The sequence below is a fragment of the Trachurus japonicus genome, chromosome 8 (assembly GCF_045865225.1).
Source record: "Trachurus japonicus isolate A0001 chromosome 8, Traja_1.0".
Taxonomy (NCBI): Eukaryota; Metazoa; Chordata; class Actinopteri; order Carangiformes; family Carangidae; genus Trachurus; species Trachurus japonicus.
Genome location: NC_140914.1, coordinates 12,482,925 through 12,509,046, shown reverse-complemented (window position 1 = coordinate 12,509,046; position 26,122 = coordinate 12,482,925). Strand labels below are relative to the sequence as shown.

At 42.3% G+C, this 26,122-nt stretch overlaps 1 long non-coding RNA gene across 1 annotated transcript in view; it reads right to left on the bottom strand.

Annotated features, from left to right (window-relative positions):
- The window catches only part of LOC146982750 (uncharacterized), a 100,395-nt gene that overhangs the window by 56,226 nt on the left and 18,047 nt on the right, over positions 1 to 26,122 (bottom strand). The window contains exons 2-3 of the long non-coding RNA XR_015036274.1: positions 25,284 to 25,343; positions 24,774 to 24,985 (exon numbers count right to left, since the gene is read on the bottom strand). This is a non-coding gene — a long non-coding RNA (uncharacterized LOC146982750). The remainder of the gene's footprint in view (positions 1 to 24,773; positions 24,986 to 25,283; positions 25,344 to 26,122) is intronic.

The window sequence follows — 26,122 nt, the reverse complement described above, 5'->3', positions numbered from 1 at the left end:
TGTCCTGAAGCCGCAACATGAAAAAGTTGTTTGGAATAAATTAATTTGATCTCTGTGTGTGTGTGTGTTTTGGACGATTCAAAAGTGAGCACAATCCACCGCCATTATATGAAAATCCGTTTCCAGCCGGACCCCCCCTGGAACCTGTAAATTCTTGCCTCCATTAAAGCTTTGAAGTTAGCATGGCAACCCGCTAGCCACACAGTCTGTCCTGTTATTTTCAGATAGCGCCTTCAATCTGCCCTGAGGACGTATCAATGTTCAGAGGCGGGGTTGGAGGTGTAAACTGATGAAGCACCTTGAAAAAGAGCCCTTGAGTGGCAGTGACACATAATTATGATGATGTAGTCTAATAGTATGGCGATGGCAATTCGAGGCTCAATGGCTCTACGCTCTGTCACCTCCTTTAGCCAAATTCACTGAACCTTTTCAGATTATTCATCATTTTAAGGTCACAAGCAACAAAATCAACTATCTTAATATACTAAGTACATTATCTTCTCCAGGTTGTCCTCCCTATCCCACAGTAGTATCATATTATCCCCTTGAAGGTGTGATAGCCTATAATCCCATACCATTAATCTCCCCACATTTCTGAGAGAAGGGTAGGTTGTAAAAAAAAAAATAATAATAATAATCTTAAAGACATCACTTCAGTAAAAGGAATAGGAATATAGGTTTTGTCCTGATTAAAAGATTGGTATAGCAGCACATCAGTGCAACAAGAGTCGGTGTATCAAACCAGACTGGTAGGCTATGAATGTCATGTTTTCAAAGATGGATTATTGGATTTCTTATGACTTAAACTGCTTTTTGATCATTTGATTCTCCACACACAATTTACCATTTCTGCAAAACAACAAACAAGCATATTAAAACTATCAGTACTGTAAGACAGTATTGGTTTATTTACATTACTCATTATCCTATCAAACGCTCAATCTCACCCTAACCACGCAGCACCACCGTCAGAATTGATCACCCGCTATGATAAGCATTTTTAGACTTTGAACTCTTTGATAAGCAACCGTCTCTGAAGTCTGATAGCCATTTATGTAACAGGGTGTATCAAAAAAAACAGGCAAATTGGTGGGACAGCTGCGTAAAATATCTGTTGATCAAGATGAATTTGAGGCAAAAACATAGATCCTCCTTCACTGATTAGATTAGCATTGTTTCCATGCTACAACATAGTATCCTGCCAGCTGTTATGGTCAGGCTGCAAAGTTTTTCTCAATACGATTGACAGTGGATGAACTGCATATCCAGTTATTAGTTAATGGAGCCAAACAAAGAATATAATGTCTCTCCTGTCCATACTTACTGTACAGAGCATCATGCTTTTGGGCTGCTTCAAATCTGCTGTTGTAAAGGTTCAAGTTTTTTTTGTTTTGTTTTGTTTTTCTGAGTCTGGGAACACTTGGGGATGAGGACAAACCATTGCACACAGAAAACCGGGGATATGCTCCACCAAAAATAGATGGGAATAATAGACTGTGTTGATACAGTAAGTACTTCCTATTGAAGTTTCAGATGAGGCCAAATCGAGTGGTTGAAAGAACCTTGGTTTGGCAGAGGTTTCGAATGAATGGGTCCTTTTATGCTCCTGACAACTCTCATGTTCAGTAAATCTAATGTTTGGACAGCTTCAAAATCAATGCACCCTGGCAAGATTAAAAAGCATGACCATGAATCATGTCACATGTTCTTATACAAACAAAACTAAGAATAATAGAGTATATAATATAAATATCAAACCAAAGGAGGCTTGGGCATGTGACACCAGAAAAACACTTATGGCTGCTGTATTTTATCATTGAAAATTAAAATTACAAAATAACAACTATTATTTCAAAGGATTCTACAAAAGGTGGCAGAAACAAAGAGTTTGCAAGTAAAGTACTTAAAAACTAACTCTTCATACATCCATCCACTGAGTTATTTATTTATCAGGGTCGCAGCATTTCTTTGTCAAATGTCAAATATCTAAAGGCAAACATAACTCAACCAACACTGTTTTGAACCTCAAACTTGTTTTATTTCTTATCATCTGTCGCATTCAATTTTTGTAACAAAAAAAAAAAAATGAAATAAAAAAATAAAGGCTACAATTTAATAAATCTTCCTTAGGCTAGAACTGCACTCCCTTAGCAAACTCTCCACTGTCTAACACAACTTTTTACTGACTTGACACTTTGAAGGGAGCCGAGTTGATAGAGGATAGGAGAGGCTCGGGGCTGAGGCACACAGACAGACAATTGACGGACACTTCTTAACCCCTCGGGGACTTGCTGTATTTGTCTACTTCAGCTTGTTGTACAAGTCATTGCTTTTTAATCTTAAAGTCAGACCTAATGTGGTTTCCTTCCATCACTTCTTAGCAGTCACATCAGTCTAGCATGTGGTCACACATGGACGCAGTGGTAATATACTATATATAGTGGCAAAAAAGAGAATTTGCAACACTGTGTTCATCCGAAATAGAAAATATATTTATTCAAGGGCTACATATTAAAAGAGACAACGTTTCGAGCGAATATATATATATATAATGCACATAATAAAAGTCATGAGTTTGTGTGCAGATCATCTGAAATATCAGAGGGGGACAGAGATGCAGAATGATATATGGGTACAAATCCTATTTATTTGCTATATTTCGGGGGGGAAAAACAGCTGTATATTGCATCTCTCATTATGACCATGTTGCATGAAAAATGTGAGTTAAACCACCTATATAAGTATATGCACATCCTCAGGTGCTAAGGTGCTGCTAGTCACTGTAATACAAATAAACTCACAGGAGGAGGTGGACAGTTACACAACAATAATTTCTGCAATCATTGGGAATCAGTGCTATAATCCACTGTTAGATATGGTAGATGAGAAAATGTATTATTAAAATGGCAAATCTTGTATTGAGTGCAGCCATATCTGAACTCTGCTGTGCATCCAAAATATTCCGTATGCTACAGCTGAGAGTTCAGTTGGTTGGAAAACATTTTTAGTTTGGAAGATGCTGTATTGATGCTGTATTATCTTTTAATTGCTCTCTGCATCTCTAGAAGTGAAAAGAGTCTAATTTAGACATCGTTATGCCTTCAACAGTCATGCATTGATATACAGTATTTGTCTTTTTGAGATATTACGATTGCTCCTGGTGACATTTATCTTGCGAAAGATTTATATGTCAACTATTTTACTTCTTGAAATTTGATCCGCATTTACATGTTTTCCCCAGATGTAAGAATAATTTATGTTTACACTTGCTGTTTGGTGTAAAATATTGGTACATATCTATTTATCTTTGAATCAAAATGTCATTTAAAGACATTTAATTAATCCAAAACAAAAGCACACGCCTGGGGAACCATATCTGCTGTATTTTTATCAACCATTTAAAATGAGCATCGATAAATGCGGATAGAAAGTAGCAGATTTGAATGCTATCAAGTTTTGATATCTTCTATTTTCATCTTCCTCATTAAGCATTTGTTATTATATTCATTACTGGTCAAACATGGATTTTCCCTTTATTATTAATCAAATGTCCACTTGCTACAAAGACTGAGCTCTCATTTAGCTTAAACATGGGATTAGCAGAGAGCTGAGACGTCTTAAGGTGTTTGAGCATTTCCACGCCAAGAACAGCACAGCCCCTCGCTCTGTCAATTAACACCCGTTTCATAAGTCAGCCAGAAAAAATCCAGCAGTGTTGGACCACTAAATGCAGGCCACTGCCGGCTCATTGCACACACACTCTCGTGATATTAGCGTCTAATGTGTATTCAACGAGTTTTAAAGGGGCACATAGATGGGGCGGCTGTGAAAATGCCCCCGTCATCAACTGAACTTGAATGTGTTGTAGGTAGTTACATTTCTTAAATACTGACATTTGTGGCCCGGAGCATAGGAGGTAGTTGGAAGACAAGCCCTGAATAAATGTCAAATTCTGAACATTTTCTTGGCATTACCCACTGACCCATAGAGAAGCCCCTCTCTCAAACATTCCCCTGTAATGTAGTGTGCAGCCTTTTGCGGCAGCTGCCTTTGGAGAGTGGGACTGTTAACATGCTGCAATGAACATCGAATTCCTTTTAGGGAGCTAAAAACCACCAATGGTCCCATAAAGACCTGTCCTTTTTTTTTAATGACCAGCTGAATCCATCTCAATGTATTAGTTTCACAGGGAGTACATGGTGAGGAAATCAAACTCAGTGTTGAAAACAGCTAAACATGGAGCTCAAATCATTTTCTTGCAGAGTTTCTTCGAGCCAAAGTGTGAAGGGCTTTGGCTAATGAGTTTAGTGAGGGTGTGAAACGTGTATCCTCCTCCAACTGAAAAGGGCAGGACGGCGCCCGGCATCTGTAGAATCTGCAGCGAGATCCAAGCGGCAACCTTATGTTTGTATTTATGTAAGTTCACCAATTAAGGGTTTCTCTCGTAAAAGACAGCGAAAGCCTGCACATGTCTGTCTCCTCCGCCTTATCTCCTTGTTGTTAGAGTGGCAGATTGGCACAATTACTACCAGCAGCAGGTTTGTAAGTTGGCTTAATTAAGATGTGGAAATGGCCGTGGCGGGTAAGGAGGGATTTACACCAGCACACATTCCTTCTCAGCCAATAAGCCCTCTTTGCTCTGACAGCCAGCCAAGAAGAAACACAGTCAGGTTTGTAAATTATTTTTCCCTTGTCAATATCACAGTACATATAGGCAAATAACTGACATGGCTTTTTGGAGTTTTATACACTATGCTTCCAGGCATCCCTGACACTGATTATACTCTATATGCAGAATATATATCATATATACATGTTCTGTCAGGTGAAAGACCTCTTCAGAATGGAAAAAGTTTCTTCAGCGTGGGCCAACGTGATCCTCCTACTGTAAGTCTGTACCGTAGGACTGCAGAAGCAAATAAGCTAATTTTTTTTTTTGCTCAATCTCCAAGGCAACAAAAGACAGCAGTGGCAGCAGTGTTTTCACTGTCTACTGCCACAGACAAAACAGTGATGGAAAATAACCGAGCTGTGCGCGCGCAGTGCTCACTAATATATCATCAAGCAGCAGTGTCTAAAATCTGTTACTGTAGGTTGATCTTGAACAGCATGGATGAATTTCATCATTGCCACCGAGCAGGGTAATGTGGGTGCTTGACAGCAAGTGCAAGCAACCAATAATCAAAGGGAAGTCAACACTGCAGACTACAGACTGACACTGTTGTAAATATAGCCGGTGTGTAGGTGGTCAAAACTGCTTGCAAATGAATAACAAGTACAGACATGACCCCGGAGAGTCACAGACACAGGATGAGGCTACTGCAGCGTGGAACATGGTACAGTAACGACGTCTTGTCTGACACTGCATGCGCTGCGAGAGCATGTGCCAACGCGCCTGTCTTTGAGTAGTCTTTGGAAAAGAAGGAAAAAAAAGCAAGAAACAAAGCTGACAACAAACACAACTTTATTGAAAGGGGGGTCCCCTCGTGGGCAATGGCATCACTCAACCATTTAATTGGATGGGACTGACATTTGCAGAGCAGGGTGTCGCCGCATTCGTGTCAGTGCAGAGGCACAACTCGCCGCCGCACACATGCACGCATCATGCTCGACTGAGTCGGGAGGCGCCGCTTCCTTCCTCCGAAAGGAAAACCTCGCAGTCACACTCGGCGGGGTCAAACACACATGCTCACACGTTTGAGTTAATGGGTGACTCACGGAGACATTGAGGGGCAACGCGGATAAAAAAATCAATAACCGTGATCAATCGACCCTGCATGTTTTAAACCCACCGGCGACTGAAGACATTGTTGACTACCAACTTCACACAAATGTCACGAGGCCCATTAATCACCCTCAACAGATATTTAAGTGCCCTCGTCTTATCTGCTGTATCATTCTGTAATTACGAGGCCGCGGATTCAAGATGAGAGGGAGCAAATGCCAAATGCTCCAACAATCAGCATCCTCGATTATTCTTATCAAACGGACCAGCTCTTACCATAACTGACTGAAACGTTGAAGATAATGCACAGCTCCATTATTTAAAATGGCACTCAGCCTCTCTATAGCACAGATGTGTAACCAGGAAAAATAAAATGCATCAAACATATCCATTTCTGCCGCTTGACATATACACATACAGTACAATACAACAAAGCTTCTTTCATAGATGGAAACAGGAACTACACCTGATGAGTGATGGAAAGGTCTGTTTTTAAATAGAAAAAAGAGGTTTGAAATAAGCAGTTTTCATTTTATAAAGCAAAGAAATAACAACACAAACTTGGATATTACTAGTGGGACAACAGACAACCTCCCTGCAAGAATGCACAGAGAAAAACCAATTACAGAATAAAAAGTGATAGGAAAATTTATATAAATAATAAGTAAATAAATCGTTGTGTACCTATGGCACGGTCTTTAGTCAGGAATACTCGTTAAGCCCTGTTTTGGCTCTTGGCTTGCTCTGTACAAAGATTACTGTCAGACGATTTGTATTCTTGATGTATGACTTCCTGTCAAACGCTGTAAACAGATCATTAGAGGACACGAGCGCAATCCAACACTGACAAAATAGGTGTTTCATTTCTAACTTTGTCCCAATTCAAGATTTAGATATTCTGCAGGACCTGTTCTGTTGTTGTGTAAAGACTTTTGAAACAACAGAATTAAATGAATATATTAAACTATTAAAAAAATACTTTTAAAAAAATCTGTGAAAGTGAAGAACAGCCCCACTGGTGTTTTTAATTCCCCGTTACCATCTTAAGAGAATTAGCATTAACCAGTGGATTAGTGTTTCAAGTGACCATTATCAAAAATCAATTTAGCAGCCGGTCGAGTTAAACCCAGGTAACAACTCCCCTGTGACTACTGTTATTCTTATCACCTCGAGAGAAATAAATAGAAATAGAAAGACACTTCAGGAGGGAGAGAGGGAAAGAGAAATAGGGAGGGAGGGAGGCAGGAAGGCTGCCACAACAGACGCAGCAGCAGAAAGACACACACTGTGAAACAGTGCTAAATGTATAATGACATTTATGTGTTGCCCATGAATATAAGATGACCGTACTTTTTCATGTGTAATTTACTGAAAGGAAATACTGTCATACAGCTGCCTGTGAGATACAGCACACAGACGTATGATGTGAGAGAAAATTTAATGCTGAGTGTATACTTTCACCTTCCTACGGTCAAAGACAGCTGCGCTCGTCTTAATAGACTTTATATTTTGATGAATGAACAGATCAGACTGCTGTTTGCTTGTTTACATGTCACAGTATTTTATTACTATAATGTCTTGTAAATCACGATTTCAAGGTGGGAACCATAAAACTATTATTAAGTCAACTTCCCTGAATATAAAATTCCCCCTTTTATCACACGTCTTCTAACAAGTTTGTGGGGCGTTTGTGTTTATGTGTCTGTCTGAAACATTCCTACAGTTATATTATGTTTTGGTTTGTGAGGGGATTTTCATTCTTATTTCCAGTTGATTAATCCCAGTGACTCATGGTGATCCACTGAACTCCTCCAACCTAAATCACCATATAGGCTACTGTACAGTAAGTCGCTCATTCCTAAAACTTCTGGTATGACCCTGGCGGGAGTACATGCCCTTCGTTGTCATGGTTACAATAATAAATTCACAGTTCAGGTTGTGAATAAAAGAAACGTTGACCATCGGTTTCACAGAAATATGTAAGTATTGAGTTCATATAGCTCTACCATTGAACCTACTCCCAACACATACATTTGTCACTGTAAATACATCATATTACTGAAAGTATGGTCTTATTCTTAAAGGTTGAATGTAAAAATAAGGACGTTAATAATGTAATAAAATTGCTGTGTTGGGTAAATTTCACATACATAAAGCCAGATTTCTCCAGGCTATGCCAAGTGAAACTTTGTTTTATGTGGAACTTAAATCTTTCTATGACTCTGTCTGTAAAAAGAAGAAAGCTTTGAAGACATCCAATCTTGTGGAAAATATTATGTTCCATATTAGTAGATAAAATCTCTACTGTTTTTTGTCTTTCCCTTTCTTTTCTTCCTTTCCATTTTTGCATGTCTATGTGTATTACATGTATTTACTCCCTGTAGTGTTCTTTCATCTGCCCCGATGGGATCATCACCTTATCGTGGTGGGGCAGTTTGCGTGTCTCCATGACCTCTAGAGCTATGTCGGCAGGAGTTTTCCACTCCTGGCAGGGTCACCCATGCCGAACAGGTCGAAGGGTAGAGACCAGACGAAGAATGATCCCACTGGCCCTCCAGGTTGGGGGTTGGGCTGAGGGCTGATAACCCACTCCCAGAAAAACAAATTATTACAGAAACCAGAAACAGAGAGGCCCTATGTGCCACCAAGGCACGAAGTGGATAAAGAAGAAGAAGTGTTCTTTCATGTTTGTATGATGTCATGTTGTTTGTATAATGTCTAATATGATAATAAAGTTTGTTTAAAAAAAAAAACGCAACATCATGTGACCTCCTTCACTCCTGTCTCCATGACTACAGCGTTAAAACATAGCTATGGTTGAGGCTGAGAGTTATTTGGCTCTCAGCGACTTTTTTTTTTAGCAACATTCATGGTTTTCATGCAAAGCACCACAGTGACAAGGTGCACCTCTACACACCAGCATGGCTGTAGGCAACTTGGTTTTGTGTCTCTCTGGTAAATGATTGAATGTTTCATAATAATTATTATTAAAATACCATCACTGTGTAACTGACACGCTGGTGTTGCTAGGAGACTAACTATGGAGATGTCAACTTTTCAGGTAGCGAGACAGGCAAGTTTGTTTTAGCTAGATGATGACACATACTGCGACATTATTAACAGACTTTTCAAAGGGTTTTATGAGCCTATCAGGTTGAAGACTGATCTCATGGTCATAAAGGACTATAATCCTTTACCCAGTCCAAGAGTGCATTAATCACTAAAATTGGACCTACACCATTTTCATACCAGTTACTATAATGAGGAATATGTGAGTTCGGATGTACATGTCTTTTGTGTGTGTGCCCATATATATATGTGTGTGTGTGTGTTTGCAGCTGCTTGACTGTCTCAGGCTGTGTGATTACATAAAGTCTGCACGCCAGCTGTAACCGACATTGCTTTATGCCTGGATCTAATAAAGCCAAGCTCATAGGCTCAGTGTGTTTCTTCTAGCATGCAGTGTACCAGGGTGTGTATAATACCTTCTGTACAAACACCAAATGCTTCTCCTTCCTCCCTGATCCCAAATCACCTCGACTTAACTCCCAAGTTTAGGAAAAAAAAAAAAAAAGAATAAAAACTTTGCCTCGTGAGAGCTCGTTGGCACCGCGAAGAGACGGGAGGCGGCAACCCGCTACAGTGACGACGACGAAAGTACGTTCACTTCCACCATCTCGACGAGGTCGATACTAAGGATTTGGGGAATACGACAGGTCGATGCATTGAAGATATTAGTTGAGTTACTTCTGTTTCAATGTTTTCTGTTCATTTTTTTCCCCCTTGGCTACAAAAAACAGAAACAAATGGGGCTACAAGGCTTTCCCAGTGTCAGACAATTTTCCTGGGTAAATACTTTTCTATTTTTCATTTTATCTAATTGATGAAATGTACTTTACTCTTATATGTTAAAGATTAATAATTCTAAAATAGGATTTCAGCAGTGCTGACCTCATGAGGCTTCTTTAAGAATTAATGTATATTTATGTTTTTTCATCATCAGATAACTGGAGAAAAAAAAATGTTAACCCTAGCTTTCTAAGTGTTATTATTAATATCTGTTTATAAGAATAATTCCTTGTAATATAATAAATAAATGTACCAAAAACATGAAGGGTCAATCAGCTTCTATCTTTGCTGAAGTTGTGTAATTAGCAGCAGCAAGATTTACAAACTTTAAGATGTTTTTTTTTTTCCCATCATCAGCCTATAAATAACATATAAGCAATACTGGTAAATCAGGGAGAAGAAACTAAACACAAACACACACTATCATGAACTTATTGACTTCAGATAGAGAAGATTAGTGCGTCAGTCCCATCCATCCACACACTGTATGACTCTCTGAGAGACAGAAAACACTTGTCACTTCTCATTGTCTTCCTATGGGCAGCTCCCTCCATCCTTAACTCCCTCGCCTGCTCTGCTCCTCCTCAGGGCCAAACATCTAAACAGGTGGAGATGACAGACAGCCTGTCCCCTTCAAGCAACTGGTGCCCTGTCAAAGCAGTGCTCTGCTCATTATATGTAATGACACCCACCCCACAGTGGTGTTGAGAAAGGGACCATATTAAGGATAACAGAGACTAATGGGTGTGGTGGAGCTGTTATAGGTGAAGGTGTGTGTGCACTGCCACTGCGGGCGCACGATTCAATAGAAACAATGAAAAATATGCATCATCACACAGAAAAATAAAACCTTCCTCGCTCAGTAGTGACAGACGAAAACCCCAGAGGGAGTACAGAAAAAAGGCAAATGAATTGCACAGCTATTGTAACCAAATAGGCCAAGTGGAAGATATGGGAGTTCCATGATTTATAAATAAAGATGTGTACTTTCTCACTTCCTAAATGGAGGGCCAGAAGACAGCCAGGGAAAGTAATGAAGGCGAGAGGGAGGGGGGGGTGAGAGTGCTACAAACGTTTATCCCTGCGTAAACACGGAGTTTCACTCAGCTCACACATGTGGAATTGCCTCTCTGGTCAGTCAAGATGCACTGATGGAGATAAACCAAAGTGACATCACAGCTACATCTGTGACAGCTCAACACGCTCCTCCATCTCTTTTTCCCATTGTCTCTTGTCTTTCACTGCCTTTTTTTTCCTCCCTCCGTCCGTCCGTCCTCTCAAGGGCACCACTGTGAATAGAGACATCGGTGTTGTTCTCCTTCCCACCTGACTCGCCCTCACCTCCTCTCTCAAACCATGTTGTCTCCCCACTGATTATCAATGCAACACCTCTAATAAGATCCATCAGCCCACCACCGCTTTTCCCCGCCCCCTCTCACACCCACTTCATTTACAGGCCGAGTGAGAATCTAAGGCGGTGGGTAATTTGGGATAAAAAAAGAAGATGGATGTGTCTCCGTGTGAACAACATGCTCAAGAGCCCCCCGCTACAGACAGTAGACGGAGAGGAGAGCACCTCTGGGTAAAGAACTTCCTCGGCCTGCGTGCCATCTCCATCTTCATTCGGCAAACATAACCTTAAAGGATGGTGTTGTTACCTCCTCGGGCAGCGGTGTATTGTGATATAAAGGCTTTATACTTCTACAACACAGGCAATTCCCAGCACCAATTATCAAGAGTGCAGAAGAAACTAGAGCGGGAAGAAGGTGCTACTTTAGCACGTTACTATCAGAAAATCATTATCAGGTGAAATCAGTGGGAGGACAACAACACCATCGATGAGATGATAATAAACTGTGTGTGGGGGGAAAAAGTGGAGAAATCCCTCTGCAAACAGCCGACTCAGAGCCAAATGAAGATTTTTTAATGTTTTATTACAACCTGATTAAGACCTGCATCTGTTTTCTTTCAGCCGGAGTCACAAAGAGGGGGAGATTACCGCGTGAGCCGACACATGAGCCAGGTGGACAATAATGACAAACAACGTTTCCCTCCTCGCTGTCAACGGGGAGACGGGAGGGCTCCAGCCGTTTCTCAGCACCGAGCTGATCCCAGAAATGACATGCCATGATGGCTCAGTGTCACCCTTTGTGGGACTATTTTTAACACGGGGTGGCAAGCAGTGAGAGAAACACTGAAGAGATCTCCTCCTACTGCCATCAGCGTTTGGGAAAGAAAAAAAAAAACTTGCCACAGTGGCAACTAATCTCTTATTGTCAGTGAGAACACATCAGCACACACGCTACTGATAAACTTGCAGTGACAGCTATCAAGAAATATCTGAATAACTGCACTGTGTTTTGTCTTTTAAAAGTCAATATCCCATTGTTCCTCTGGGGTGCAATGTATACAGTAGTACACACACTGTACTGTATATACCACTCTATTCTTTTCACACCAAATCAAAAAGGGGACATAACATGTGGCGGGAATTCTTCAGTCTCCAAGGCTGTGGAGGTTTGTATCCGGCTCCAAAGTCGATGACTAACGACATCATGACTAAACAAGTGGGAGAACCTCTCAGTGGCTCATCCATAAGCCCGGCTTTTCAACATATGAGCTGCCCGCACAGAGAAAATGAACTGAATAACACAGCTGACATCGAGGCTGGGGGGATACACTTGGCTTTTTTCCCTCCGTTCAAGGCTCCACCTCAATGTATGCACATGTTAAATAGGTTGTGCCATGTATAAACTCCAGCCAGCTGGAAGGAAACAGCGCAAATAAATAATACACTTCTAAAATGAAGGTTATCATAAATAGAACGACTGACTGCAGTTGTTGGGGCTGGTCTGCCGTGATGGGTCTTGCGGTGAAAAGTGCATCCCCCACAAGGCCCTGTGACATGGACAACTGCTGAAGGGCTGTCCCCAACAATCACATCTTCCTACAAAAGGCCCGAGCCTGGGAACTGAATAACACAAAGGGCAACAGCCTAAAAATAATTACTCAGCCTGTAGAGATTCCCCACTAAATTTACGAGCCACGTGTGATCATCATCAAGGTTTCCCATGAAACAGATATACGATTTGAAAAGGGATAATGTTGAATTAAAGGGATAGTTCACCCAAAATTCAAATTTCACTCATTATCTCCCTCATGTCGACTAAGGGCTGGGAGAAGTTTCAGAGTCCTCCGTGCCTTCTCTGAGTTACAGGGGGACTCGGCGCAGCACTGCATGTCCATATGACGGTTGCGAACAGAGCTCTCTTTTCTTCGTCCAAAAAGACACACCAAAAAACATCCAAATACCTCCATAGTGCTCGTCTGTAATGTCCCTCTTGTATTGAAGCCCCGACATGAGAAATTGTTCCGAAAAAAATTAAATAAGTCTATATTTCAAGCTTGTTTGTAGCGGAAGCTCCCAGTGTTGCTCTTCCTGGTCCGTCCAAAACTCGCGCGATTTGCATTGACACCCAGTTCACACCTCTGCAAATCGCGTGAGATTTCGGCAGAGCAACACTGGGAGCTTCCGCTACAAACAAGCTTAAATATACTTATTTAATTTTTTTTTGAACAATTTCTAATGTTGGGGCTTCAATACAAGAGGGACAGTACAGACGAGCACTATGGAGGTATTTGGATGTTTTTTGATGTGTCTTTTTGGACAAAGAAAAAGTTAGCTCCATTCGCAACCGTCATATGGACATGCAGTGCTGCACGGAGCCCCGCTGTAACTCAGAGAAGGCACGGAGGACTCTGAAACTTCTCCCAGCCCTTAGCCGACATGAGGGTGAGTAGATAATGAGTGAAATTTGAATTTTGGGTGAACTATCCCTTTAAAACACATATCCAAATCTGATTTCACACTGTTTTTTTTCCCCCATTTAAGCAATGGTCTCTTCTTCATTAGAAACATTGTTGTCAAGCCACAAGAACAACCACAAACTAACTCAAAAACTACTGCATCTCTGCAATGGGCCACACTCTCCATCTTCATTTGTCTTACCCTTGCTTCATTGCTCAACATCCCAAACACACACACACACACACACACACACACATGCACCGTACACAGTATATGCCTCTTCTATAACCTACCCTACTGTGTTTGCCCATGGACACTTATCATCGATGCACACAACATCTTTTCCTGCATCCCCATCGATCCCCTTATTGAAACAAGCCTCATTTGCAGTCTCCTTCTTGACATTTTTTCCTCTCCTGTCTCTTTCTTTTCCAAACTCTGACAGGCTGTGCAGATTTTGGCAGTTTGCTGTTCTCCCCTAATCCTTCGCCAGACTTGCCTCCTTCACAAATATACAAGGATTTCGGAAAAAAAAAAATGCAGTCAGGCATCAGATGGCCACAAAGACACTCCAGCTTGTGATATACAGTTTTTAAAATTGCAAGAAAAAAAATGTTACCTACTTTATTTGACATTACTGAGTGGATAATGAAATGATGATGCACAGTGAGATTGTCTGATGAAGGAAAGGAATGGATAAAGCAGTCAATTATTTCCTGTCGTGTGATGTCGTGACAGTGGATAATCATAAAGAAAGAAGACAGGTTGAAAATCTATCTAATCTATCTATCTTTTTTTTCCTTTGTGTGAGTTAATTATTAATACCGTATTTCCTCTAATAGTAGCCGGTATCTATTTAATAGCCGGGTCTGTTATAATGGCCGGGGGCGTGGTTTACACGAACAAATAAAGGCCGGCCCCAAATACAGGCCGGGTCAATGGGAAAAAAACAAACAAACAGAAAAAACCTGAATTTCAGTCACTGTGGATGCACTGGTCTCAGGCGGCCAAACACGGATGCAGTAACCCACAAGTGCCAGCAGATGGCAGTAGCTAGATCTGAAGTGCCACATGAACCCACGCTTCAAGGAAACAGTCACTGACAACTCGACCGAAGAGAGCTTTAGCAGCATGGCGTGTCACTACCCGATTTGCGACGCTACCCGATCTGTGACAAAACTGGTCACTTGTGCTCCAGCGTTTATTAGCCTAATCCTGTCCAGCTGATCGCTGCTGTTGCGGTACCTGCTACAGTAATGTGTAAAAAAATATAATTAATTGTAGGCAGAATGAAAACTGAGCACGGTAACTGTCAAATTTGAGCACCAGCATGAAACAGAGGAAGAAATAATAGCCTCTCTCAAATATAAGCCGGTCTCCAATACAGGCCGGTTCCCCTGGGCAGCTAAAGTAAATAAAGGCCTCGGCCTCTATTAGAGGAAATACGGTATACCATAAAGTGTCTTTGTTCCATCATTTCAGTTACATGTAGTGTCATATAGGCTAAACTATCCATTCGCCGCCCATTAATATTCAATATTAATGGACATTTGACAGCCAACATGCTTTCTAAAGGACAACCTCTCGTGGTCGAATAGGTGATCTAATATTTTGAGTTCAACACATTAATAAACTTAAACGGGGATTTCCACTGATTTCTCACATAAAAGTCTGCTTCGAGGTCTTTGGGACTGCGTCTTCGCACGTATGTGAGATAACATGTATGAAGCATCCGTCCGTCTCCAGAGCGGTCCGTGCTGCCAGGAGAAATTTTCTCAAGTGATGTCACTTAAGGTATAGCACCCACTCAGCAGACCTCTGTCGCTCGTTCCTCACCTCTGCTAGAGGCCGGCAGCTCGAGGCTACAGTATATTGACATGGTGATACTGGTGTATGCCTTGAAACTGACCTTAGTCCACTAAAGCTCACCAGCAGTCAGTTTTTCCAAGTTCCCTGTCGGCTGCATCATCAGAAACGCAACATGAAGTCAGCATTCAAACTCACACGCTTAAAGAAACTTCAGTAACCTCAAAGTTCAAACTCTGGTTTTCATCATGAGTCCTTTCACACAGACAGCAAATGTTACGCAGCAAAAATGTGTCTTTTTTCTTCTTCTTTTTTTTCTGAGCTTTCGGCCAGCGACTAAACACATCAGCCAATCATGTTGCGTGGAAAAGAGGTATGTCACAATCCTATACAACACCATGACAACAACGTGTGTCTCTCACCACCCTGTCTTGTTTGACAAAGGGACACAAATCATTGCGGAACAACTTGGCTATCAGGATAGTGAATCGCTGTTTTGGATGTATATAAGCACCATTTCTGACATAAATGGAATAATAAAAAAAAAGGAAATCAGCAACAGATCTGCATCCTCAATATTGATCATATTTTAAAGGTTATTTTCACAGACAGGAAAGTCTGTGAGACAAAGAGGGGATGACGTGGATGCCACAGGTTGGACTGAAGCCCAGGCAGCTGTGGGTAGGACTAAGCCTTTATAGTACATGCTCTACCAGGTGAGCCTCGAAGGAGCCCCAGCTTTGATCTGCTTTTTAAAACTTAGCAGTCAAAGTTATGGAGCTGACGTCGGAGCGCAACACTGAAAATCAGTGAGGTTAATAATCCATTTTTCACAATTTGCTTCTAGATGTTTAAAAAAAAAAAACAGAAGAAAATCATGATACACAAAGCACCTACTTCTCTGGACTAGAGACAGTGACAAACTGTGAACACAACACTGACATACAGTATTATCACCTTTTAAATCTGATATAGTGACTATTCAAATAAACAGATTAAATTAATCTTACACATATTTACACATTCAGCTGTTTCTGGCAACCTGGCAAATGAAAAAAAGCACAACGTTCACTTTGCTTTTAACTCTGTTTTTGGTCTCCATTAACTCCTGAGATAACTGCTCAATGCTCCATGATGTTCACACAGACTTGTTAAATGTGTTTGTGTGCTGTTTGCAGCTGTGCAGGTATACACAACACCTGCAGCCTGCCTCAGCAGAGGAAGTTGCTACAAGAGTGGAGCAAAGACAGAAAACCAACAATGAGCCCAAAAAGCTCCACAGAGAGTATAGTTGCAGCACCACTTAAAAATGCAGAGTTGCAGGACGATGACACATATTTTGATATCGTGTATGAGCAGAACAAACAAGCAAATAGTGTTTGACTAATTAACAAATAGCAAGGACATAAATGGATAAATTCAAAAGGTAAACTGTGTTCCTGTTCCTGATTCTGTAAAAGAGGAGGCACTGGAGAAAGCACTAATCTGCAAGCTGACACACATTGTCTAGCATCCGTAAGTCCTACTGCTAAGTCAACCAAGATATTTCCTCTAGGGATAAAAGGTTTTTTTCCTCTCTGTCTTCCTCTTCTTTTTTTGTCTTTTTTTTCGCACAATCTTTCAGACTCAGAACAGCAATGCCCCCCCCTCCCTTCCCTTCCCTTGCCTTTTTTCCTCATCGCCTTCACTCTAATCCTGAAAATGCATATTCAGCCAGAGGAAACAAAAGGGGGCAGAAGAAGAAAGACGAAGAGAGAGTGAGCGTGAGAGGTTGAGGAGAAAGACAGACAGAGAGAAAGAGAAAGAGAGGAGAGTGGGTCCTGCATCTCAAGCCCTCCAGAGATCAATTGTACAAACTTCTCCACGAGTGCTCTCGCTTGCCCCTGTACACTCTGAACTAGCCAAATCAATGCTGAGGCATGGGTGGGTGTGTGTGTGTGGGTGTGTGTGTTTACGTGTGTATGTGCACATTATTTAGACAGGAGAGGGAGCGCAGGAGGACAGCTCTGAGTGTGGAGGAGAAGGAGAGAGAGAGGGGGCGGGGGGTGGAGGGAATAAGATAGGCAGCAATAAACGATAAGAAATTCCTCAGATCAGATATTCTTAAATGTCACCGAGCTGAAGTGTCTCTCCACAGTGTCGTGTAGAATATAAAGGCGTCTTGGCAGCGGGGACGGCTCTCATTGCATTCACTGCTGTGTTTCGCACTAGGTATTGCTCTTTAACATGCCCCCCACCCACCCAACCCACCCAACCCACCCAACACACACACACACACAGAATAAAAACATATCCATACATTGAAAGCTCCTGAGTGGAGCCTCAAACAAACATTAACATTTAAACGCATCCGTCACATTCATCTCACATCTGTATTATTATTGTAAAGGCAACTCACTGTCTGTTTCCTCCCGTTCGTCATTTTTAGTGATTTTAAGCCTGAAAACTTCCCAGCGATGAGAGCACTATTTAATTTCTGCCGTGTCTCTTGAGCATGCACCCAAAGTGAATCTTAAAGGAAATTAAAATTGTCAAGATTTGGCCGTCGTGTTTGCTTTAATGTCAAATTTTGGGATTTGTGAGGAAATTTAATCACCGTGTGTGTATATTTCTGTTGTTGTGTTTACACTCTGGTTACACGCCTCTATAAAAGGAACATGAGGGATGCATATAGTATGCTCTTTTTTGTGATCCTTACAACTTTTTCACTGAAGAAAGCAGACGATAGAGCAGAGTGTCTCCTTTATTAAGGCCCCTCACACTGGGTCTTAGTAGGAGATTTTGGCTTCACGCCTCCCTGCCACGGTTTCAGTAAATCGGCTTTCTGTGGCCATGACAGTCATTAGCCTTGCCCCTGGCAGTAATCCTCTAGTCTCTGTCTCTAATAGAAGCAGGAAGGGTTGGTAGCATTCACTCCGTTACTGCCTCTGCTGCTGGGCCCCCCATAGGGGACCTACAGGCTGTCCAAAGCCAAATCCTGATGCACCCTGCTCTGTGGTGCAAAGCAACACCTAACAACACCACAGACCTCAGTCACACTTGTCTTAGCTTGTTGTTAAGACAAGTTCTGAACAAAGACACCAATGGACAGTGGTGCAAAGTAACCAGGTAAACTTAGTCAACAACTGTACTTAAGCAAAAAGTTTGCAGTGCTTGAAGTTGACTTAAGCTGATTTATTTAATGTTACATAATATTTCTATTCCACAATATTCCATAAGGAAATATTGTACTTCTCATTCCACTACACTTTTTTGAAAGATGTAGTTACTATAGTGTACTTTACAGACTGAGACTTAACAAGCATAAAATTAGCTCATTTAAATACAAGAGTTTGCCAAAGTTTGGTTGCCAACCATATGACTTTTGATCTACTAAAACGAAAAGAAAAAAAAGCATTTGTGGACTCAGATGCTCATTCAGAAGCCATTGGGTTGTTACAATATCATATATTTAGTATAATTTAATATTAATAACCGGAAAATCAATTTGAAATATCTTTTTTTTTTAAAAAGGCGGGAAAACCACAGGACAAAATTCCCCTAATATGTTAAAGCAGCTAAACCAACTTAAACAGTCACATGCTGCTTATACACTGTTATATCAATGCCATATACAATACTCAATCAGTCACAGAGGCTGTATTTTTTTTTTTTTAATCTTCCAAAACTGTATAATGTAATATTTTGCTATTGCTACGAAGCGAATGTGAACCTTACCAACCATTAAAGGACCAGTTTAGATAAATCAAACTTTCTTGCTTTATTCCCCAAGAGCTGCCTCCAGGGGTGGAAAGTAACCCTCTTGTTTTTTGTTCTTTTCCCATCAGCTCTTTTCTTCGGCATAAGTTAGCATGTTAACCAGCTAGCCCGGGGACAGTTGACCGGTATTTTCCGATACCGAGTCACTGAAGCGTCCACGCTGCCCTGGAGGAGGAGCAGTGCTCAGAAGGCGTATTATAACCTCTGGCATTGGAAACACAATGATGACTGAGGCTCTAGGCAAGTGACCACCACTCGCCCCCACAGAAAGAAACCACATTCTTACAAATTCCTTAGTGCAGCACCTCAAAGAGAGGTAAAGGAAGTTGTCTGTTCTTTACTATGAAAAACTAAGAAAGTAGAAGAGTAACATCTTGGGGGAAAAGGATATATATGTTAATCAAACCCAAATATCTATCATTACAGTGCAACAACAACTGATGCTGTCCATGCTGTAACATTAAATGCAAAACTTTAAAGAGGTCAAGACAGAGTCTGACCTCAAGTTAGAACAAAACAAATCTCAGAATAAGTTTGGAGTTGTTTATCAGCTGCAGATGTAAGAGAGAGCGTGTAAGGAGTGTGTCATCGTCAGAGTCAGACACTGGTTTAAATTAAGCAGCATATCCATCAGAGCACAAACCTAAGGCTATCCACTCATGGTGTTGATATGAATTGTAACACATGACAGGACCATTCTTGTCTGCAACGTTCAAGCAAATCCACCAGCTGTCCGTGAAACCTGCGGTAGCACGCGGTGACAAGAGTGCAAATTGCATGCAAGAGAGGGGTCCAGGAGTGGGTCAGGGCTGTCATCAGCCGGGCCGTCAGGCCATAATTTCCAAAGATATATGTGAACCTGCCAGCTGGGAGAGCCTGGTCACTTTAAAGGCCACCTCTTACAACTTAATACTCTCTATGAGCCTCTCACTATAAGTGATGACATGCTATAGAAATACAATTTTCTACCAAAAGGTGAAAAAGGTCTGTTTTTTTCACACACTAATTTGCTGTGTTTCTTTTTTCTTTCCGCTCTTCCTGATAAACAATCTCCACGCCAAAGGGAACAGAAGATCATTGTTACAATCAGAGGCACAGCTTGTGAACAGGCCACTGCTTGGGGGCCCCTGAGGGCCGACAAACCTTAGTCCACAGCAGTGTGGCTCCCTCCCTCTAAAACAACCAAAGAACAAATTGCAGTGAAATCTGTTATCACTTCCTATACATTTTCAGTATATCTGTGCTGCATAAACAAAATTAAACACAAATCAAATAATTTAATGATCTGTTATTATGTGTGGTTATTTACAGTCTTGAATTTTTGTTATTTAAGTTTTTATTGTTCTTTCTATCCATATTTTGAAAAATTAACTACATTTTATTTGGGATAAACCAAAAATGTTTAGATGTTGTACATTTTTGTTGGTGGAGGATTATTCATCTAATAATTGTGAATGTTCATTGGGCATTTTTTGCCTAGAGCCCGAATGGACGAAACCTCTGCTGCTTTTATCATAAATTGAAATTATAGACATTTAATTTTATTGAGAGACACCTCTGATGTTAAAGTCACATTTTCAGGGGATTTAACCTTCACTCAGTCAGTGGAAAATTTACTAAAACGTCCTCTATCATCAGCTTACAATGATGCCATGCTGTTCTGCCACTACCGAAGCCTGGCATCTGCCTGACCAGCAGGAAACCACATCCAGCACGTATAAGTCGATGAATGCACCTTTATACCGAGTATTACTGTTTGCACCTTAGAGAGAGCGTGTTGAAAAGGACAGGTGTACTGTCACACGTGACCTTTGACTCTTTGATTTGTAACTCTGCTCTTCTGCAGAATATGGGGATTTGATGTATTACGGTGCCACCTTCATAATACCATCTACCACATTTGGGAGCGTGTGGCTGATGGATGGCTGCGATTTGCGGCCCACTCACACATCTCTCACTGGACTGTCCAGGGAAGAGGAGAGCAGACAGCAGCAGGACATGCAGAGGGACAGCTGTGGAGCCTTTTGGTCCTTTCCTGGACAATTTCGGTCTAAAAGACAACATGAGTGATTCTTGACTGGACTCGGCTCCTAAAGAATGAGTCCTTCTTCTCCTCAAGGCCATTCCTGTTCACACAGCATGCACACTATTGTGAGTTCTGAATGCAAATGCTTGCAGTGATGAATCGGTTTAACAGGTGTATTGAACGGAACAGAGGAACAGAGCTTGTTCATAGAGCTTTTAATGGTGAGGGGAACCTCAGAAGCCTCATATATAAACTGAGATCAGCAAAACAGAACCCACATAGCTGAACTTCTTAATCATGAACTTAAAAATGAAATTGTGCAAAATGCAAAGAAAGAAAAACTTTGCTATGTGTTGACTTTTCAAAGTGCAGAGGAAGTCTTTATAGGACAGGCCCAATGATTTAAGATGGGCATTTTATGCACTGATATAACGGAGTAACCACGATATGAAAACCTAAATGGTTTTGCCTGCTGACAATCCCAATTAAAGGTTATTCAAACAACACAACCACATACACTATTTTCACAATATTACATATAGCATGGTCAGGGTTGGAGTGTGTGTGCGTTCTGCAGAGAAGTGCAAGCCTCAAGTCACGACTACAGTGAGGCACAACAGTTAAATTACTATTCCAATAATATTTAGACAAGCTCACTCCAGGTTATATTAGATCTTCTGGCAGTGGCCACGAGGGAAATCAAGACTGTTCAGACTGCAAGACAGACCACCCAAAATGTCAGAAATCCCACTTTCATCCGAAAGCCAGATCGTTGGTCTGCCAGGCAATTAATCAGACATCGTGACCCTCAAACTGCACATCAAATGGAAAACTATTTAGAACAGGTACAGAGATTAAAAAATGACGCTGGTTTAATCCATACAGTGCTTAGTGCAGCTTCACAGGTTACTAAAATATGGAGATTGAATGAATGACTTCTTGTTGGCGATCTGCAGGCGCTATACGATCGGAAGGTGTCTGCAGGATTTTAGCAGAAGTCGGATCACAACGCACACCGTTACCTTTGACAACGTGACTATGCATGAGATTTCCACTTATTGTCTTCAACAGGTGCGCGTGAACATGCATTCAGTGTTTGTGTGCGCTGCGATATTTATTAGCGAAACACAACATCTGTGCCGTCCCAGCTGCTTTTGACATTTCTTCCCCTCGCGCGACATGTTCAGCTGATAGACCACAACAAGCGCATGTTCCTCTTTTATCCCCAATTTGATGAGTGATTACACAAAGCCTTTAACTGTCAAGATGCTCATCCTGCCCTTTAAGCAATGAAAGACGAGCACAGAGCCTTTATTTTGAAAGGAGTTTCTGTCTGTTGAGAGTACAGGGAAACAGATTGTGACTGATACACACCCCCCCCACACACACACACACACACACACACACACTCCCCCATCACCACTGCTTGAGTCTTTAGTCCATTCATTAATTCATTTACTTGTTCATTTGATTGTTTGTTTGCTGCTTTGTTCTTGCTGGCTCATTTGTTCTTCAGTTTGTTCGTTCATTGATTCCCTGTTTGTTTTAATGTTAATCCATTCGTCTGTTTATCTGTCACACATCCTGAAACAACACTGATCACATTTTAATGAAACTTGACGAAATGACTGCGATGCATCTGAGCTCTGCGTCTCGGCCACAGAGCGCCAGTCGGCCTCGGCGTCAGCCGACGACGGCTGCAAGTCAAAATGAGCAGAAATATTTGTTATTTATTGGCCCAGTGGGACATCATTTGTTGAGAATGACACGTCTGCTGCTGAAATGTTTGTTTGTCACTGTATATAACGGCCTGCCCTTCCTGCTCTGTGTTATCAAATTGATTCTTTCTGTCTGTCCTTCTTCCATTCTTTTTCTTTCTTGTTCACTGTCATATCTGAATGGGGTTTGTGGAGTGGGGGTCACTCTTTCCTTTTTCCATTCCTCACTCTCTTTGTTCCTCTGTTCTTTAAGTCTCAACCGTTTCTATTTCCTTGTGTGGGCTCTATGAGAGATAAGTCTTTGAGGTTTGTAAGGAAGTCTTTGTTGTATGTGCTGAATGCCACAGACCTGACATTATTGAACACTCTCCAGGCGAGAACAGGACATACGGAGCTCCAGGCAACGCCACATGTGAACACAGGCACGCACACACACACAAACTATCTGGACCTAGGGAGAAAAAGAAGCTCCAGAGAGGTGACCAGGGCAAGGACAGAGTGTGGCTGTGCCGAGCATCAGAGAAAGTGGGATCCTTGGATAAAAGAGCGAGCATATGACAGGAGCCACAAGAGCTCACCTCTCACCCTGTGGGCTTTGACAGCCCGACTCCAACCCACTGCTGACCACTCATAATCAATCACATCTCAGCCTTAGCCCACAATTAATCAATCAATTAAAAAACCCACACAAAGCCACAGTAGTGTAATCAATCAACCCAGCCTCAGTGGAGGGCCGTTATTGAGAGCCGAGCATCTGATCTATAGGCGCCGGTTCCCCAGGTGCCGCTGGCCTTAGCCGTACGCCTTAGTGTGCATCAAAGAGAGGAACAGAGAGGAAAAGAGAGGTGAGACAAAAAGCTATGGTGTGATCCACTACAGGGGTGGAGAGGAGGCTCTCAACGCTCCCATGACACACCACCAGCGCCTGAATATTCATGCTGAGGAATTGGGTACCATGGAGGCGCTCAGTTATTCATTATGCTTCTGCAAAAAGAAACACACCACCGTCCCACTGCGATGGAATATTAATAGTTCCCATTAATAAAATATCCCCCTCCCCATCTTAAGTCTCATCCTCAACTTTCTTGGCTATTGCACATATCAAGTCCTGGGACATCTGGGATATGATCATGAATGTCAAGCCAGACAATTGTCATTTGATATATTAGTAAACTAAAAGAGAAGGAAAAAAAAATCTAAATACTCGACTCTGTAACCATCTGGTCCGAAAAAAAGAGAGAGAGTGTCTTGTTCCTCATTTGGCCGAAGCCGTCGATGTGAAAATAGAACAATAGTGTGGGAGGGGATGGCAAGAGGAGCGCCATGGCTATATACTCAGAGGGGGTGAATGTTTAATTTAGAGCAGCCTGAAAGTATGCTGACATTTCGCCATTGTTAGGAGAGATGAATACATGGGACACTGTCTGCCGGAGAAATGGAAATGTGCATCAAGGCTGTTAAAAATTCAACTCCCCTCCACTCCCCCCCAACCACAGACATGCAGATCCGGGCTCAGAGTACAGTAGGCAGCCTACTATGTTTGCCACTACAAGTCTCCCTTGATTTATCCAGTCGATGTTGTTGTAATGTCAAATTCGTCATGTAACTGTGCATCAACAACAAGCAACCCCCTAACACACACACACACCCTCCCTGCACTTGCTTGTGTTCATCCACTGAGCAGCATTTACTCTCCCCTCACCCTACTACTCCCTTGACCTGTGACATCGAAGCAACCACAAATTCTCCGAAGACTCCGGACCTTAACCTTTTGCAGCGACGTGGCGCAGTATGCGAGGCCTCCTGTGTTGTGTTTACTGAAAACAGGGGGAATAAACCAACAACAAATGCAGGGGGGCGTCAAAGCACGAGTCGGACTTTCAGCTCCGTGAGAGCACCCAAGAGGGTGAGGGGGGGAACAGGAGGAGGAGGAGGAGGAAGAGGAGGAGGAGGAGGTGTGCGGTGCAGCGAGGTCAGCCTGTGGCGAAAGCAGTGACACAGAGCAAGAGAGTGAGAAGTGAGAGGGGAAGAAGGCGAGGGAGTGGGAGCAAGAGAAAGCCAGAGAGAGAGAAGGTCAATTACCTGCCAGTCCTGTCAAACACTTCTTATAACAGCTGAGCTGTGTCCAGCAGGGTGGCTGGGCTGCTTTTGGCGGCCTTTCATCTCACAGACGTGACGGGTGATGAGGGCTCCTCTTCCTCACATTTAAAGTCTGTCACAATACATCCCGCAGTCCTGGTAACTTCAGGACACCGCTGGGCTGCGTGGACCTCTGGGAAAATGTGCGCCTGCTGCTGCGAAATGACAAAAAGCCACAGCAGATACTTAATAAAGGGACACCCAGTCCCGGCGTGTCATGTCTCAGTATAAGAACCCCCTGTTGTGGAAGCTGTTTGTTCCGTTAAACGATAAACAACAGCCTGTATCTTGCACCGGATACAAATCAGACAGACAAAGACACTTTAGCTGATGTTTATGCTGCAACTTCACCATCAAGTTTCAAACTCTTATGTGTGTGTGTGTGTGCACAGGTTGTGTGTCCAACTCAGGCTTTGTGCAAGCAGAACTATCGCCGGGCCTACAGATCTTTACCTGGAGGCAGGAGGAGCAGCTGGACGGACGGTGTGACCGGTTCAGCGCAGAATCACAGCCCTGGATCGGGAACAGAGACAGAGGGTTGAAAGGAGTGTCTGGCAGTCGGAGAAACATTCAGACAAAGACACCAGAAAAGAATGAACTCCTGCCTGACCACTGGAGCTGCAGACCAGCAGACTGTGACTGACTGACAGACTCTGAGCCGAAGATGGCGATGCGGTCACTGCGCCACACCAAGCCAACTGGCTTGCTGAAACAGGATCTGTTTTTCCGACCCCAGGGGGACTCATTGAAAAACTCACTGCCATCCCTCTATCTGAACCTCGCTCAGGGCTTCTGCAAAGAGGAATTAGGGATGGGGGTTTAGTTTTGGTAGGTTTCTGTTTTTTTTCGCCACATGTCAGCCAACTGAGTTTCAGGGAGTGTTGTTCTCAGAGGTAGCTCCAGATAGCCTCATCTTTAACCCCACACTCCCTATGTCCACCCCCCCACACACCCAACCCCTCCTGCAATCCCCAAGACAGAGTGTCAGAGGACATATGGTTGAGCCAATAGCACCTGGCAGCCCCTTCAAACCGACAGGCAGATTGAAATTGTGGCAACAGGAGCTGGGAGCAGAAAGAAAGCCGACAGATATCTCCAAAGAATGGTCTGGAATTCATGGGCTTACTGCCACTGATAGCACGGGGTATGAGAGGGTGATGATGGGATACCGGGAGAGGGAAGCAGAGGAGGAGGAGGTGAAAATAGGGGTAGGATAGGAAGGAATGGCGACTTAGAGGAGACGGGGGAACCGAATCGAGGAGTCCTGCCAGCTTTATTGATACAGATTTCCT